General features: G+C 39.6%; 1 protein-coding gene across 1 annotated transcript in view; it reads left to right on the forward strand.

The window, feature by feature from the left end:
• Positions 1-16,832, forward strand: part of LOC310862109 (uncharacterized protein) — a gene marked incomplete at both ends in the record, with an annotated part of 30,043 nt that overhangs the window by 7,511 nt on the left and 5,700 nt on the right. The gene's annotated exons all lie outside the window — the stretch shown is intronic.

Consider the following 16,832-nt stretch of genomic DNA (forward strand, 5'->3'; position numbering starts at 1 on the left):
ATGGTTTGGTCTGTCGTCCTTCATCAGATAAACAACACACGATGGGTCGTTCCACATTTATCTGACATTTACTTAGCAGTCTTGTGTAAAAGAGAGAGAGGGAAAGTCAGCGATACAAGTACAACAGTTATAACTATGATAGCCTGGGGTCCACCTATGCTTTCTATGGCATAGGCAGCAGGTTAGGTTTATGCCTAAACCTAACCTTAACCCATGTCTATTATCTAACAAATGACTAGTCTAAACTAAGTATGCACCTGGCAGGATCTGCAGGAGAATCTAGACGCAGCTGCGCGACATGAGACTAATTAATTAGAGTGACAGAGAGAGAGAGAGAGGAGTGTGTGTACGTCAATTTAACAAAGGTGCAGACGATCAGAAATCAGCAGAGAGTGATCGACGTTTGCGCTACTCTATGCCGAATTGAAGTGGACTCGGTCCCAGACATTTTTTTCTCTCCCTGGAAATAAAAACGTCTGGGTTTCCGAGGCTTTAACACTAGCATGTCTGAACTCAATTCACTACTACTCTGACGGCTGAACGGTCAGTATGACCGTGTTTTTCGTGCGATTTGATTGGCCACTCTCTCCCCCACTCGTCTAATGATCTTCTCACCTCTCCCTGCACCCGTTGACGGCTTGCCATTAGGTGAATCCCAATTGAGAGTGTAGACACTGAGCAGTGCGTATTTCTGGGTATATGACGTCACAGCGCCGCGCCGGAGTGCTTCCCAATCCAAAGGGCTCTAAATACTCGTTCTTCCAGTGCACTAGGGCCACGCACTATTTCCCCCCCCCCCCCGAGACCGCTTCCAAAGACCAGTGGCGATGTACCCTGGCTGGCTGAGAACCTTGCAGTGTACATCGCCACGGCGCAGCCGTTCTGCGCATCCGGCATTTCTATTTTCTCTCACCAGCCCGAGCAGCAAGAAACATGTCGGAAACTAGTAAGTTTTATACTCTTTTATACTACTTTTAAAAGTGTTGTGTCACGGAAGGTAATTTTAATATCTTTGGGATAGTATTTAGTTATTTAAGATATCAAATGTATCATGACACAGCCAAATAAAAAATATCCACCGACGTTGTCGGAGATTTTCGCGTTACACAGTAACCCGGGGACTGGGGGCTGCCAGCAGAGAGATGTAGGCTACCCGTTTTTATAAATAACAGCTATTATATTATTGTTATTATTATTATTACTACGTCGAGTCTATGGTCGAATCTGATTTAACCTGACTCCCTGCAAAGAAAAAAATATCCACCGCACGGAGAGTCACACTGGTGCGTTCCTCCTGTCCAACAGCGACCAGTCTGTTCTGTTGTTATTCACACCAACACAACAACCTGTTCTCGGATAGTCAAATGCCCAACATGGTGGTTGTAGTAAAGTAAACGTGACTGAGATGTTACGTCTTTAAATGTTGTGCTTAAACTAAACATGCGTTGTTGGACATGTCACGACGAGTCCGACTAGTATTTGGTTTAAATGGCGCAGCCTACTCTGGATTATTTTGGGTCGGTAAAAGCCTAATTTGACGTGGCCTACTGTATTTTTATTGCATTTCTCAGCAATACAAGACGATTCAACTGAGGCCCAGGGCCAGGCCAGTGAGGCTGCCCAATTCAATTACAAATGTAAGTTGTGTGTGTGTGTGTGCGAGCGTGTGTGTGTGTGTGTGTGTGTGTGTGTGTGTGGGGGGGGGGGGGGTATACACTCAGTCAAATGTTATAAATTACTGTAGAGCAGTGGTTGCCAAAGTGGGGTCCCCCAGGCAGGCAGGTACACTCAGAGTTAAATTAACTTTGATTTTACAATATACATTGGGGTCCCAGAGATAGAAATGCCATTAAATGGGGGTTCATAGCCTAATTCAGGTCAAACTGGGGGTCCCTTGAAATGAAACTGTTTGAAAATCACTGCTAGAGCTGTAAAAACATTTTTATGGGGGGTCTGTCCCTGGCATATCTTTTCTAATGGGGTCCGACCGTCCGTCCGCAGGATAATGAGTATCATTTTGGGGGTCCTTGACATGAAAAAGTTTGGGAAGCACTGCTATAGAGGACTAGATGAGTAATGTCCCAAACTCTTCTCCCTTCTGGCTCCAAAACTGTGGAATGCACTTCCCATTGCAGTCAGAACTGCAGCATCACTCCCAATCTTCCGCCGTAGTCTGAAAACCCACCTTTTCAGACTCCATCATGGCCCATAGCACTTACCCCACCCCCTTAGATAGCATTTCTGTGGACTTAGATAGCATTTGATACAGACTTATAGCATGTTATGTAGACAGCACTATAATTGCATTGTATGTAGTCATAGCACGTCATAGTACATATGTATTGCATAGTAGTAGTATAGTTTATATGTATAGCTTCATTATATAGATATTCCACTGTTACTTTCTTAGCTTACGCATGTTTCTTGATAAATGTTTTTATGTGATGTATTCCCATGCTTCTTTGTTCTTGCTTAATGTAAGTCGCTCTGGATTAAGAGCGTCTGCTAAATGCCTAAATTGTAAAATGTTTTTTTTTTTAGGGACGGTGTCTTCAAACAAAAGATTCATCCAAATGAGAAGGGACCACGAGGACCTGTTCACAGGACAGAAATTCACAGCAACTGCTGCGTGGAGGTTTGTGGTATTTCGTTTGTTTTCTTTTCAAAACACTTCTATTATGACCATTAAATATTCGGTATAAGAGTTACAGAGACATACCATAGCTCAAATAAAAGCTAGAATCCTCTGCTTTCACCAGGAAAAGAGAAAACATTTCTATCATGCTTTGTTTTAAAAATGTAGCCATTTGAATGAGTCTAGCAATTTTCAGTTTCACTTTTCAGTCTCGTTTTTGATCATTCATATTACAAGACACATATCACTTTTGTGAATATCCATCAAGCCGAATTGACTTGATCTTTCTATTTTTACACAACACAGGAAGGAAAAAGCTTCTTTACCTAGAACAAATTATTAGAATAAATTACAGACAGAATGGATATTTCAGAATGAAACTGACATTTCGCTTCACAGCATTTGAAAGTGCTGACGTACCTGTGGTCAAAGCCATTTGCCCTTCCGGGTCAATCCACCCTAGCCATGCCCGTAAACTTGACGCTTATGTAAACACCTGCGCCACCCCAAGGTTACATAAATGTGTTTGTGGTCATTTGGCCCTTGCAGTCTCTATTGTGTTAATGTGGTGTATTTACTTTAATCTCTTAGTGTCATTCTGGAGAAAATGGATCTTGCCGACAAAGTTCTTCCGAAGCAGGCCAAAAAGAAGTGGGAGAATTTCAAGGCCAAATATAAAGTAAGTATGTAATTATACCTTTGAAATAACTGTTTTTTATCATGACATTTAATAGCACATGACATGGATGTTCCCTCATCAAGCTCAAATCTCAATATTATCCTCATAACAGCAAGTTATTCATTTCTGTAGTTATTTGGTTACAGCCATTTGGTTACAGTCAAGTTATACTATAGTATTTGGCTCCACCTGCATCTTAATGCCTACAGTATGTGGCTTTCTTCATAAAATGACAGGTAAAATCATTTCACATATTTTGGAATGTGAAAAGAAATCAAGTAGCTATTTAGCTGCCTGGAGTGGAGAGTGACCTAGCATTTAGTTATCTTTAGTGTAACAGAGCCTACTGCCTGTCCAGTAGTCTACACTGACAATTAGTATCACTTGTAATATGGTTACTGCACATACTATAGCCTAATAATAGTGCACAACATAGATACTGTACAAATTCTGAAGTGTATCTTTAAAATTTTACCAAAATGGAATATTGGATCCAAATCTTTGTATCGTCTTTGCTAAACAGTTAGAAAAAGGCACGAAACAAGACCCATAATGTATAAAGCCCACGGCAGAAGACCTTCAACACTAACTGTTGTTCAACAGAGAGATGATGTTCATTAAACCCTGGCAAACCCAAATTCAATATACTCTCCTCATCATATATCATGTTGAGAAAACTACTCCAGTAAGACCAGAGTGAGAGCATGCAGTCTCGTCATGAAGACTGAATAGGGTACAACATTGTTGAATAGGATACAACACTGTTTAAAGGAGAATTCCATACTAAAAGGCTTTCTTACCTTTCTTTGTAGTTCATCAAAGAGGTCCAGGTGTTATTTTGTGCAAAATTCGCTTATTTCCATCTAAATAAGTAGTAAAGTGTGCCGCTTGGGTTATTATTTACATTATGAAGAGAGGATATATATACAAAAAAAATATAATTTTGAGCGATGGAAATAAGCGAATTAGCACAACACCCCATACATCCCATTAAATTCAATGCAATTCATTTAGGGTTTATGGTAGGGGAAATAGCCAATAAGGAGCTTTTGCACAAAATAACACCTGGACCTCTTTGATGGGGACGTAACAACTACAAAGAAAGGTAAGAAAGCCTTTTAGTATGGAATTCTCCTTTAACATTCATTTGTGGGAAGGCCAGCACAATTGATTGATTGATTGATTGATGGATTTAATAGTTTATTAGACATAAATGTAAAATCAGCAACAGAGTACAGTCATACAATCAGTCCAAAAGGGATAGCATAAAAAAGTCCTTGCGGTCTTGTTGCAATCAGTTCATAGACAAAACCAGGACTACTGGTCAGAGTACCAGAGACAGGCCTTCACATGCAGCATCAGAAAGATTGATGAAGTTGTACATCGGCTGCTCTCGTACCCAGATCTCTTTGCATATGACGACAAATATCATAAATAATACCTAAAACACTACATCTCTAAACGAAATATAGCAGCTATAAAACAAAGAATTAGAACAGCAGACCAGTATCTATGTCAAAGCTTACTGAAGTAGTTTTTCTTTAAATACATGAAAGTGATGACAAGTCATCACTTTCAATAAATAAGAGTTATGACATACTGAAGATACCGATTTTTTTCCCCATCTGAAAATTATATTTTATGCAACTCCTATGCAATATCACAATAGTACAATATCCCAAATCATGGACAATATCCAGTCTAATATCATGATATGGATATCATATTGATACAAGGGATGTCCCAATCAGAAATGAATAACTTGATTATCTATATTTATGAGGATAATATTGAAATTTGAGCTTGATGAGGGAGCATCCAGGTCATGTGCTGCAACATAATAATAGTTAGTAGTTCCACTGTAGGCTTTCCATATTTCTCTGTACTATTGTTGAAGCGGCATCTATTTGTTCACAATTTATCATTTCTCAAGTTTGAACCTCTCAGAGCTTCCATTGTGAATCTACATGACTTTAAGTGCCTCAACCCCCAGACGGACAGGCTTTATTTTTAGTTTGAGCTGTATAACTTTAAATAACAATTTCACCACTTTTGCAGTAAAATATTTTTATACAAGAATCCATTTCATGTATGGGAGGCCTTAGAGATGAGGAAAAACTATGTTGTGTTTGGTCCTAACTCCGGTAGGGGTATGCCGACTTCTGGGGGCCATTGTCGCAGTACTAAATAACCTGTTAAGCCAGTGGTTCTGAAATCTTCATTTTCCACTTTCCTTAGGAGTGCAAATATCCTAAGACTGGTGAGGGGGTGGATGGCAAGGCCACAGCTGCCTCATGGCTTTATTTCGCCCAGATGGACGAGGTTTTGGGGCAGAGGCACTCAATCAACCCCCCTGTCCTGCTTGCCTCCGCTGCTGTGGACACTGCTGTACCTGCAGCTGTACCAGAAACAGTAGTGTCTGCGGGTACAGCTGGAGAAGGGTCAGGGACACCAGGGCACAATGTCCAGGCTGGCCAGAAAAGAAAAAGGGTGAGAGATCATGATGAGTTCCTGGAACTAATAAAAGAGGACATGAAATTACAAAGGGAAGCGGAGGAGAGGAGATCTAGAGAAAGCGGAGAGAGAATGGACCGGCTGTTTTCTCTACTGGAGAGAATGGTAGATAAATAGTTTAAAATGTAGTAGAGTAGAGTAGCCAGTTCACGTTCGGTGCAATCAATTTGTGTTAAATGTACTTTTTATTTATTTGTGTTCTACTGGAATTAATTTATTCATTTATTCATTTATTCATTTATTCATTTATTCATTTATTCATTTATTCATTTATTCATTTATTCATTTATTCATTTATTCATTTATTCATTTATTCATTTATTAATATATTTATATATTTATTTTATATTTAGATTTATAATTTTATATTACAATAAAACAAACTTTGGCGCGCTACTAGTCCTACATACTTACACCTAGAAAGTCAGCCTGCCTTTCCCATATATAAAAGCATATATAACCTACCCAATACTGGTTACCCCCATCTGGCAGCGTCAGGTAACAGTGTTTTGTAATGATTTCCATTGCCTTTTTTTTTAATTAACTTTAGCAGTTGACATTTTGTTTTAAAACTCTATGAAACTTGACATGGTGCACCATGATTGCATACTTGTGTTCTCCTCAATTAAGTGTAGACGTTTACACTTATTTTTTGAAGTTCCTATGACTTTGTAAATAGTTGCATTTACTGAGAATTGTTCAAATGTTATTCATACAGATACTTTACAACTGAATAAGTATTCACTTTTATTTTGGATGACAAAAGCACAAAATAAAGTGTTTAACTTGATTTCTCCAGTGTTTTGCATTCCATTTGACCTTTATTTCCTATTTATTTATTTGGTATAAGACATGACATAATGCACCATGATTACATAGTTCCTACTGACTTTGCAAATACGGTATAACATTTTCTCAGAGTTGAACTGTTTTTTTCACCAACGGCAGCAACTAGGCTACTATATTCAGCATGACTTGCCCATCAAACTGCAACATTAATATTGGTTACAAACAAATGTCTAAGCTAAACCTGTGAGCATGGATAAAAAAAATAACCAGGCACATTTTGAACAGGTATCGCAATGCAGGCGTTTTATTGCATTGCAGGAGTAGGACGGAGGTGCTACGTCCTCCCGCTGTGGGCTCCTAACTCAGTAGGGTACAATAGCAGTGTTTAAACGTATTAGCTACTCAACAAACAAATGAACAAAAATTACAACTATTATAATGTGGTTTCATACATCATGGGCTAACGGGAATGTTGGGCATTTGCATTTGGTACACAGTTCATAATGAATGTTACTGTTTCAGTTCCCTCCACTGTGTGCTATTTAATAAGGCAAAGTCCCATTTTTTTTGAAAATCAGACTTGGAGCGTTGTAAAAGGTTGTTCACCAGAAATGATATCTAGGACCATCACTGATCACAACCTAGGTGGACAACCTGGTCAACTAGCTACTGGAAAGCTACAGGGTGGGTTCAAACAAATCCCACCCCAATCTCTGAAAAGGCAAATCCGAATAGGGCAAAAGAGACAAAAAAAAAACTTAAACTTGATAATGCTCACTCTTATCTTCATCAAATTAGCTGTGGTATGAACCAGGAGCCTACCCTACATCACCAAAGAGTCAGAATGCATATGGTTTTTTTTGGAAAGCACAAGCCTGAGCGGTAGCAGATGTCACTAGATAACATGCAGAAATATGGGAGATGTGTTACTAACAATAGATTCAGGCGTCAGACAATCAATTAATAACGATTGCATTTATTAGATTTCTTTTTACCAACTCATTTATTCCACAAATTACATGTACAGTATATCCAGAACTGAATCCCTTCCTTGAGGTCGATTCTACAAATGCCTTCCAAATCCTAACAGTTATGCATCCAGTATAGTGTAATGGTTGGGCACTGTACTCTGATTGGACAGCAAGGTGTCGGAAATAAGCAGCAAGCGAGCCCATATATGGCAAGGGCGCTCTCAAGGGGCGTCACTCCCCATGATGGGTGGGTGTGCCTAAAATACTGCAACCCACTAAAGCAGTTTAAAGACACATAGCAGTGATTCCTTGAGGAACCCTTAACTCTAAAAAAGAAAATCATCCAAATCCAATATGTGCCATTGCTTAAGCAGATGTACAGTAGTCATGTGTTTGAAAATGATGTTAATATGGCCTCAACACTTCGAACATTCAATAGTAAATATATTTTATCAGGTAATGTTATGTACAACAAGACCAATCATGGAAGTAAAATACAATATAAAGACGTTTTTAATTACATTTAAAGTTTTGTAAGAAGACAACAGGGCACAAACAGCCTACACTGGTATGGTTCAGGTGCACCAATGCTCAATCAAAACATTTCATTCATGTAGATTCATCCAACATAGAGCAACATCATCAATGATGCCCCTTCATTGGCTTAATATATTTCATTTCTAAAATTAAATGTTGAGACTGGCATGAAGCTGGCTTTATGTGCAACTATATTGGACCATTTAGTTAATGACGATATCACTGTGTACTTATTGCTTTCTTGAAACAGAGTAGAGTACAGGTATGCTGAGAAATATCCAGAATGTTGTCAAACTACACAGATGCAGTGGGTCAAAGCTATCGCTGGAGTAAGAAAAACAATTCCAAACAAGACAGCAGCCTAGGATTTCATCACAGCCTTCAGGAAAGGAGAACCTGCTTGAGCCATGTCTAACAAACCTGATGTGTTAAGAAACATGTCTGTGTAGACATTTTGGTCAGGAGATAACATAGATAACGTAGCAGCAATGCTGCTTCTTTCAAGCTATATTTAATATTATGCAGGTCACAAACACAATTTAGATTTTCCAACTTTATAATCGACATCACATATTGGAAGGTTTCTACACCAACTGGCCAACCTCATATTAATCACCATTATATAGCCAAGCGGTTCTCATAGTGGGGTCCAGAGACCAGCAGAGGCCCTTGACAGAGTTCCAAGGGGTCCCCAGCTAATTCACCGATAGTTAGGAACCAAATGGACCCTTACAAGTTTCTAACGGACAGTGTACAATTGGAACCTTAATGGCTGGGTTTCACAAATGAGGCCTGGTGGTACATCTATGCACGGAATATCCATGTTCACAGTGAAAGGGGGTGTTGTTGAAAAGGGGGTGTTGTGTTGAACCACACATTTACTCCCTATGCATAATGTCATTTTGGGAAACCCAGCCAATGTCCATTTCACATCAGTTATTGCTCAGTCAAAGTAAAACCTGGTTTATACTGTACATAGCTATGCGCCAGTGCTGTGCCCCCAAAATAGCCCATCTACAAGCTCATTGTCACAAGTCACAATGCAATATGTTGTGAGCCTGTAGATCATCTATTTATTTTCCAGGTGTGTGAAGCAGCATTCAACCAAGTATAAATCAGGCATAAGGATTATAGGTACTACAGCGTAACTCTATAAGGGTCGAGATTACTTTATCGGTACAGTGTCAATGTCAAGTCAATATTCCGATAATTATTTCAATGGCAGTGGCATACTATATGTTATTCCATTTGATTAAGTATTAGCATTATAGTGGGTAGTGGTTTGCAGGTAAATCTAATAAGTAAACTTCAAATGTCCAAATTACTATTATGCCAACTTCAATCAAAAGTCTGAAAAATGTTTATTATACCGTAATGCAAGGAAATATATGACCTATAGGCAATCATTCTGTTTGAACAAAAGTCACTGATCAGACTCATGTGAAGTGAGGAGCACTCTTACATCAGCCAATCAAATCATCACATTCCGTGCTACAAACACAAACACGTGCTACAAGGACGTGCTCAAACACACCATATATACACAGTACACAAAGCTGTGCATAGGAGGCCCTCAAAAAATAAGTTTCCTCTTCAAGATTTTGGCAGCAACACACAGGAACAAGATTTTATCGAGATCTTTTTTAAATGGTTGGTGATATACAAACCAGAAAAGTGGATTAAAGTTTACTGTACTGAGACAACCAACAAGGACATATTTATAATTATATTTTCAAATCTACACATCCATCTGCCATGCAGACAGAAAAAGCTGAACCATGAAACAAAAGCCATTGCTATAGAGCCTTTCTCTATAGCAAAAAATTAACACCCAGGTGAGCTTTCACAAATTGCACAGTACGTGCAATCTGAAACCTGCATCACAAGGTTGGGATGGGTGTCAAGTTGTCAACAATACCTAACCTGCCTGCAATCATCATTAACTGAGGCATATTACTATAGGCTACTATAAGGCAATGCACATAACATAAATGAAGCAGCGAGCCATAAAAGAAGATCTGGTCAACCAAAGTAAACGGATTGATATAAAAGTATATTGACACGACACAACAAATCAATATGCAAGTGTTTCTGGATGGAAGGGAGTTATGCAACTCTGATATACAATTGTAAATGTTTTGTAGAGATATATTCCATGGAAAGTAAATTACAAATCTGCATGCACAATCAGCAATAAAAACCAGAATGGGTAAATGTATCCCGTCTGCCATCTTTCAATGTACAAATTAAAAATTAAACAGATTTAGCAGCAAGATCAGAGTATCATCAATACAATCAATACTGCAAAGGACAGAAAAAACATTCATACAAATACTCTAGCAACACTCACTGCTAGACTAGAGTATATAACGTATTTACTCAAGTACTGCAGTTAAGTGCAATTTTGAGATATTTGTACTCTACTTGAGTAGTTCCAATTTCCAATACTTTTACCTCTACTCTGAGTCTACATCGAGATGCAAATATTATACTTTTACTCCACTACAATTATTTGAAGACTTAAGTTACTAGTTACTCTGTAGATAGATTATTTTTTACAAAACATATACAGCAGTTCAACACAATAGGCATATTTATTTTGGCCTTTTTAAAATAGCCTAAAGTATATATAGACGATGTATAAGCTCACAATATGCCGCTCACACACTATTTTCAAAAGATTTTTATACATTTGAGAATTGGAAATTGCATATTCTGCATAATGAGTTTACTTGTGATCCCAATACTTTTGTAATTTTACTAAGTACAAAAGTAAAGAACTTTTACTTGTTTCCATATTGAAGTACTAATGTGAGTATTCTTTCCACCACTGGCAACACTATATAGGCTGTATGTATACATTTCACAACATTGCTTGCATAGATCATGTAAAAAGAGTCAAGTAAATAAAGGAGATGTGAAATACCTCAAGAGATTCCTCAGAGTTTGCAAATGCCTCAACAAAGTCAGATGGACTTTTTCTCAGAGTTGTCTCACACCAGTCAAGAGTGTAGCTGGTAGACCAGTGGTTCCCAAACATTTTTGCCCGTGACCGAAAAGAGAAATTAGATGTTTGCCCAGGACCCAAACTAGTGAAAATAGCAGATTTACAAGCTTTTGGGGGGAATGTTTTTGGAAAATGTATTTGAAATAATTATTATTAAAAACAAAAACAAAAAGGTAGGAAACCAAAATGAATGATGCTGATTCTGATGCATAGAGGGAAAAAAAAGTTAGTAAAACATGTTCTTCGATGGTGTGGACACACGGCCTGATTTTCGCCTGAGCAGAGAGTCTCTGGCAGTCTTGTTGGACCTCCGTGAACTAGACCGCCTTCATGGATGCGATGCCACAATTGAGACCCTGGTGTCCTCTGGCTAGCAAGTGGGGCATCTGGGGTGTGTTCCACTGTCCACCGCAATGTTCAGGTGGGTTTGCAAGGCCGGCTGAATCGACGGCTGCCATGTCACTGGAACATTGTTTTTAGAAAGAGGCAAGAATAGAAAACATTACAAATATTTCCTACGGTAAATATTCAAAACCTTTCTAAGTAAATGGGAATCAGTAGATATACGGTACATCTGTTCGACTTGCCTGTTAATAGTCGTGGTCAACATTTTGTCCAGGCAGATGTTGTGCAGGACGCAGCATGCTGTTATGACCTGAAATCATATGGTTGGGGATAAATTACAGTTACTGAAAAAGTCTTCTTAACCACATTAAGCCTATATTTAGTTGACTGGTGTAGGAACTCTATAGGCTGTTCAATGATTACTTACATAGGGTACAAAGGTGTGGTGCACCTCCTGCGCATGGAGGAATATGGACCGCCACCTGGTCTTCATCATACCAAAGGCACGCTCAATAATGCCGCGTGCCCTGGTATGGTGGTGGTTGAACCGCTGTGCGGCATCGCCAGGTACTGGCCGTCTGTAGGGAGTGATGAGAGGGAGAGGGAGTTGGAGGCACGGGTAACCTCCATCTGCGAGGATGAAGTGGTTTGGAGGAGGGTAGGTACCTAGAATTTAAAATTACAATTTAGGCATTTAGCAGACGCTCTTAATCCAGAGCGACTTACATTTAAGCAAGAACAAAAGCATGGGAATACATCACATAAAAGCATTTATCATGAAACATGCGTAAGCTAAGAAGGTAACAGTGGAATATCTATATGATGAAACTATATACCTGAACTGTACAGTGGGCTGTAGCGCAGCACTCTGGCGTCGTGCACCGACCCAGGCCAGCCCGCGTACGTGTCCAGGAAACGGCCCCGATGGTCACAGACTGCCTGCAGAATAATGGAAGCAAAAAGCTTCCTATTCTGGTAGCACTGGTGATCGGGGCCGTTTGGTGCAGTGATTCGGACATGGCAGCCGTCGATCGCTCCAGCTGCTCTGCTGAAAGCAGCGTGTCTAGCCAGCCTTGCAAACCCACGGGTCACTTCCTCCAGGGCTTCAGGGGTACTGGGGAAGTAGATGACCCTGTGGCGGTTGGCCACCACCTCCCTTGTGACCCTGTGAACAATGCGGTGGACAGTGGAACGAGGAATGTCAAAGGCATCCGACACAACCCTGTATGATGCTCCACTTGCCAGCCAGTAGAGAAACACCAGGGTCTCAAACGTGGCACCCCATCCATGGCGTCGGTCTAGCTCAAGGAGATCCAACAAGACTGCCAGGGAATCTCTGCTCAGGCGAAAATCAGGCCGTGTGTCCACACCATCAAAGAACCTGACCAGGACAGGCACATGCAGGTTGACCCTGCAGTATGGGCCTCTCGGACCTCTTGGCTGAGTTAGGGAAAGAATGAGAAGAATTAGGTTGGTCGGTCTTACAGTGTATACTAAACCAGTTTTAAATAACTGAGTGACAACATTTGTAAGATTTGTTTTAGATTACACAGTAAAATAATATTGTGATAAATGTAGGCTATCCATTTGGAGCAGAGAGTTGGCCTGGTTTAACCTTTTCATTCATGTATGCAAATGTGATTAACTAAGAGTAGCATTCTGATGATTTCATTTCTCTCAGTTGAATTAACAGTTTATACCCACTTTACAGTAGGCTATATAGGCCTATGTGTTTTAAATGTAAAAGTAGACCTATATTGTCAAAGTGAAATGACATTATAGCAATACACTTAGCCTATATGAAAATGAACTATAGCTGTTAGCTGGCTGTAAAGGTATAATAGGCATACACAACATATCCAATTTAAGTAATTATTCAAGTGGTGGAATGATACACCTTCAAAGGAAGGCAAGTTCCTTTGTTAGGACATTATAAGGCAATTCAAAGCAGTAAGTCCCAACAAAATACATTCAAATTCAACTATACTCAAATATTTGAAAATTAAAAAAATAAGCCTCGACAATAAAATGCAGGGACAAGCAGAATGGTACTCTTCAGCTTTGATTTAAAAGACCTGCAGATCTTTGTGAATCTATTCCAGTCTTTCCAAATGTGGTGCATAAAAAGTTGATACAGCAGGTGTGGATGGCATACTAGGATAGCAGTATTTTGGCTCTACCATAAAACAGCTGTAGTATTTTGAAAGTAGTTATACAAAACCAGTTTTAAATAACTGAGTGACTGACAACATTTGTAAGATTTGTGTTAGATTACACAGTAAAATAATATTGTGATAAATGTAGGCTATCCATTTGGAGCTGAGAGCTGGCCTGGTTTAACCTTTTCATTCATGTATGCAAATGTGATTAACTAAGAGTAGCATTCTGATGAATTCATTTCTCTCAGTTGAATTAACTTGTTAAATGTAAAAGTAGACCTATATTGTCAAAGTAAAATGACATTATAGCAATAAACTTAGCCTATATGAAAACGAACTAGCTTTAGCTGGCTGTAAAGGTATATAGGCATACACACATTAACCATGAACTTACTTGTTCATCATTTGTCCTTCCCAGCCTGAGATAAAACAAGCGCCGACGAGGGCGCTGTTGCATCTCCAACTCTTCCAACATAAAATAAAGTAAAAAATATAATATAACTATATCTAAATCCATCTTGGCAAGAAAGAAAATGAGCAAGAAAGAGCAAAAACGTCAAACTGGGTCTATAGGAGACTGAAGTCACTGACGCGGGAATATAGAAGCGGGAATTTATGCCAGTATATATATAATATACAGAAGATCTACAAGCTCATAGTGCCGCCGCGCTATGAGCTTGTAGATCAGTTATTGTTGGTGCCTGCTGTGCTATCTAAGAGACTGATCGTTATTTATCCACCAGGGGGGGGTGGTGCAGATGTGATTTCATTTTTTTATTTCTCCCCGGCCTCCAAATATCTTTTTGTGATAATTCTCCCCCAAGGGACTACAGGAAAATATATGACACCCCCCCCCCCGCCATAAACGACATGTATATATATTCACACCAACATTATGAGAAAATAAAAATAACACCACAAATGAAACGCAAATTGAGCAACTATGATCTAGTTTTCATATTAATCTCTCGCTGTTTTTCTTTCTCCTACCTCCTTCCCAGCATTGTATGTGTTGTATGGATTGGGTTTTATAAAAACTCCCAAAGTACCCGTTTATATATATACTAGCTAATAATCCATGCTATATTATTTATGAGCAGCAAAATCAGTTTAAATACTAATCAAACAGATGCGACGATGGTCTGTATTCTGTCCAAATGTAAAAACATTTATCATTATGAAGTGTATTATGTATAGCAGGCTATATGCAGTTTGGTATATCCTTCCTTTCAGCAACTCTTTGCAACGAGTCAGGACTCAAGCCAAATCAGATTCGACATAGTAATAATAACAATAATAGACTTTTTATAGAATAGCTTTTATTTACACTGCACCCGACACCCGGGGAAACAAAACAACTGGAAACGAAACGCATGCAGGCTGCAAACATCCACAACAGACACACATCACACACGGGCACCACGTCGCCCTGCAAGAGAAACGGGGGGAATCGCCTCGGCCCACGCCGACAAAGGAGAGGTAAAATCGGCTACAGCTCCCTGCTGACAGCCCCCAAAGCGAGACCTACGGTTCTCTGAATTCCCCGACGCCGTTGTGGGATATTTTTAAATAGGCCCTTTTATGATTAATTGACCACATACATGAAGTTTAAACAACTAAATACTCCCCAAAAATTACTTGAAAGTAAATTCCGTGGGCTAAAAAGGTAGTTTTAACTACTTTTAAGAACACTGCAGTCAGTCCGTGTAAACAGCAATGGCCACCAGTCGAGAACGCTGGGGCACCGCTTGGCTCCGCCCAGCTCCACTCGGCTCCGCCCAGCTCAGCCAAGTGAACGCTGTCCCAATCCACAGACATGCCCTCTGCGTGTGCACTATGCCACCTCCACAGGGTAGTGCCAGTGCAGTGCCCTACCCTATCCTACCTAGTACCGCACCTTGTAGGGTGAACACTCTCAATTGGGATTCACCTATTGTCTTCTAAATGTTACATTCCAACTAATTCCTCGTGTGTATACAAAATGTAGGCTACTCACAACATGTAGACTAAATGTTGTTTTAGGTTATATTCATATATGCGGTTTGCAGAAATAACAATGTCTTTCAATTACTTTATTTCTCCCGAAACGGAAAAAAAATAAAAGGTGAAATATGGTGTGTTGACTGACTGACTATACACGCCATCTTTATAGCATAAATATGTAAGATGGCGACGATAAAAATAAATCAATTCGGAGTGCACGCTAAAACCGAGCCTGCTGTGGATGTTCAAACTTGTCTGCGCAGGTAGCGCATGACCTCTACAAAATAATGCTTTGGGCCTACTTTACAGAAGTTACAACTTATAACTTACAACATTCAATACAAACTTTTTGTAGCCTACAAATAAAGTAGGCCCAAATATTCGTTCAAAGACATACAACATTCGTTCATAAAAACATTTAGGCCTATGTTTTTATTTCAATTCACATGCTTGTCTGTCTAATCAACTGTATTGAATGTTGTTATAAGTTATAAGTTATAACTTCTGTAAAGTAGGCCCAAAGCATTATTTTGTATGTAAATTGATTTCTTATTGGGCTACTCTGCATGTATGCAAGTCACATTCACACAGCTCCGTGAGAAACACGTGGATGAAAAGGACTCTGCGTCAGTGCCACCACGCAAACCTCTGCGCCAGCGCGCACTGCAGGTAATTTGATGTTTTTATAGTAGCCAATTATCCAATATAGACACGGTCTAATGAGGATATGTATTGTTATTATTACTAATTCCTAACTGTCCCTCAGCCGCTGCCGACCACACCACGGAACCAGCCTACCACACCAAGATCTGCCAAGAGGGCCCAGAATGGTCCACAGACACCAGACACCCCTACCCCCACCAAGAAGAGAAGGCAGAATGGTCCACAGACACCAGACACCCCTACCTCCACCAAGAAGAGAACAGCTTGACAGATGTAGTGGAAACAAGACACTAGCCAACTGCCATAAATGTGACAAAAGGGTGTGTGGAACATGCACTGGCACATTCATAATCACTATGACATGTTACAAGTGTCTCTCTGCGAAATGTTAGAAACCAACTAGTCTTGGTGAAATGGACTTCCAACACGAAGGGCCCTATCTTGCCTTACCCATTATCATTAAAGGGGAATTGCGCACAAGCTGCTCTTACCGTACAGTATATGAAGACACAAAAAAACATGCAGAGCGTTCCATACCGAATTAGCGTAT

Source organism: Protomyctophum parallelum, assembly GCF_964188405.1.
Source record: "Protomyctophum parallelum genome assembly, chromosome: 7".
In the NCBI taxonomy this organism is placed as follows: domain Eukaryota; kingdom Metazoa; phylum Chordata; class Actinopteri; order Myctophiformes; family Myctophidae; genus Protomyctophum; species Protomyctophum parallelum.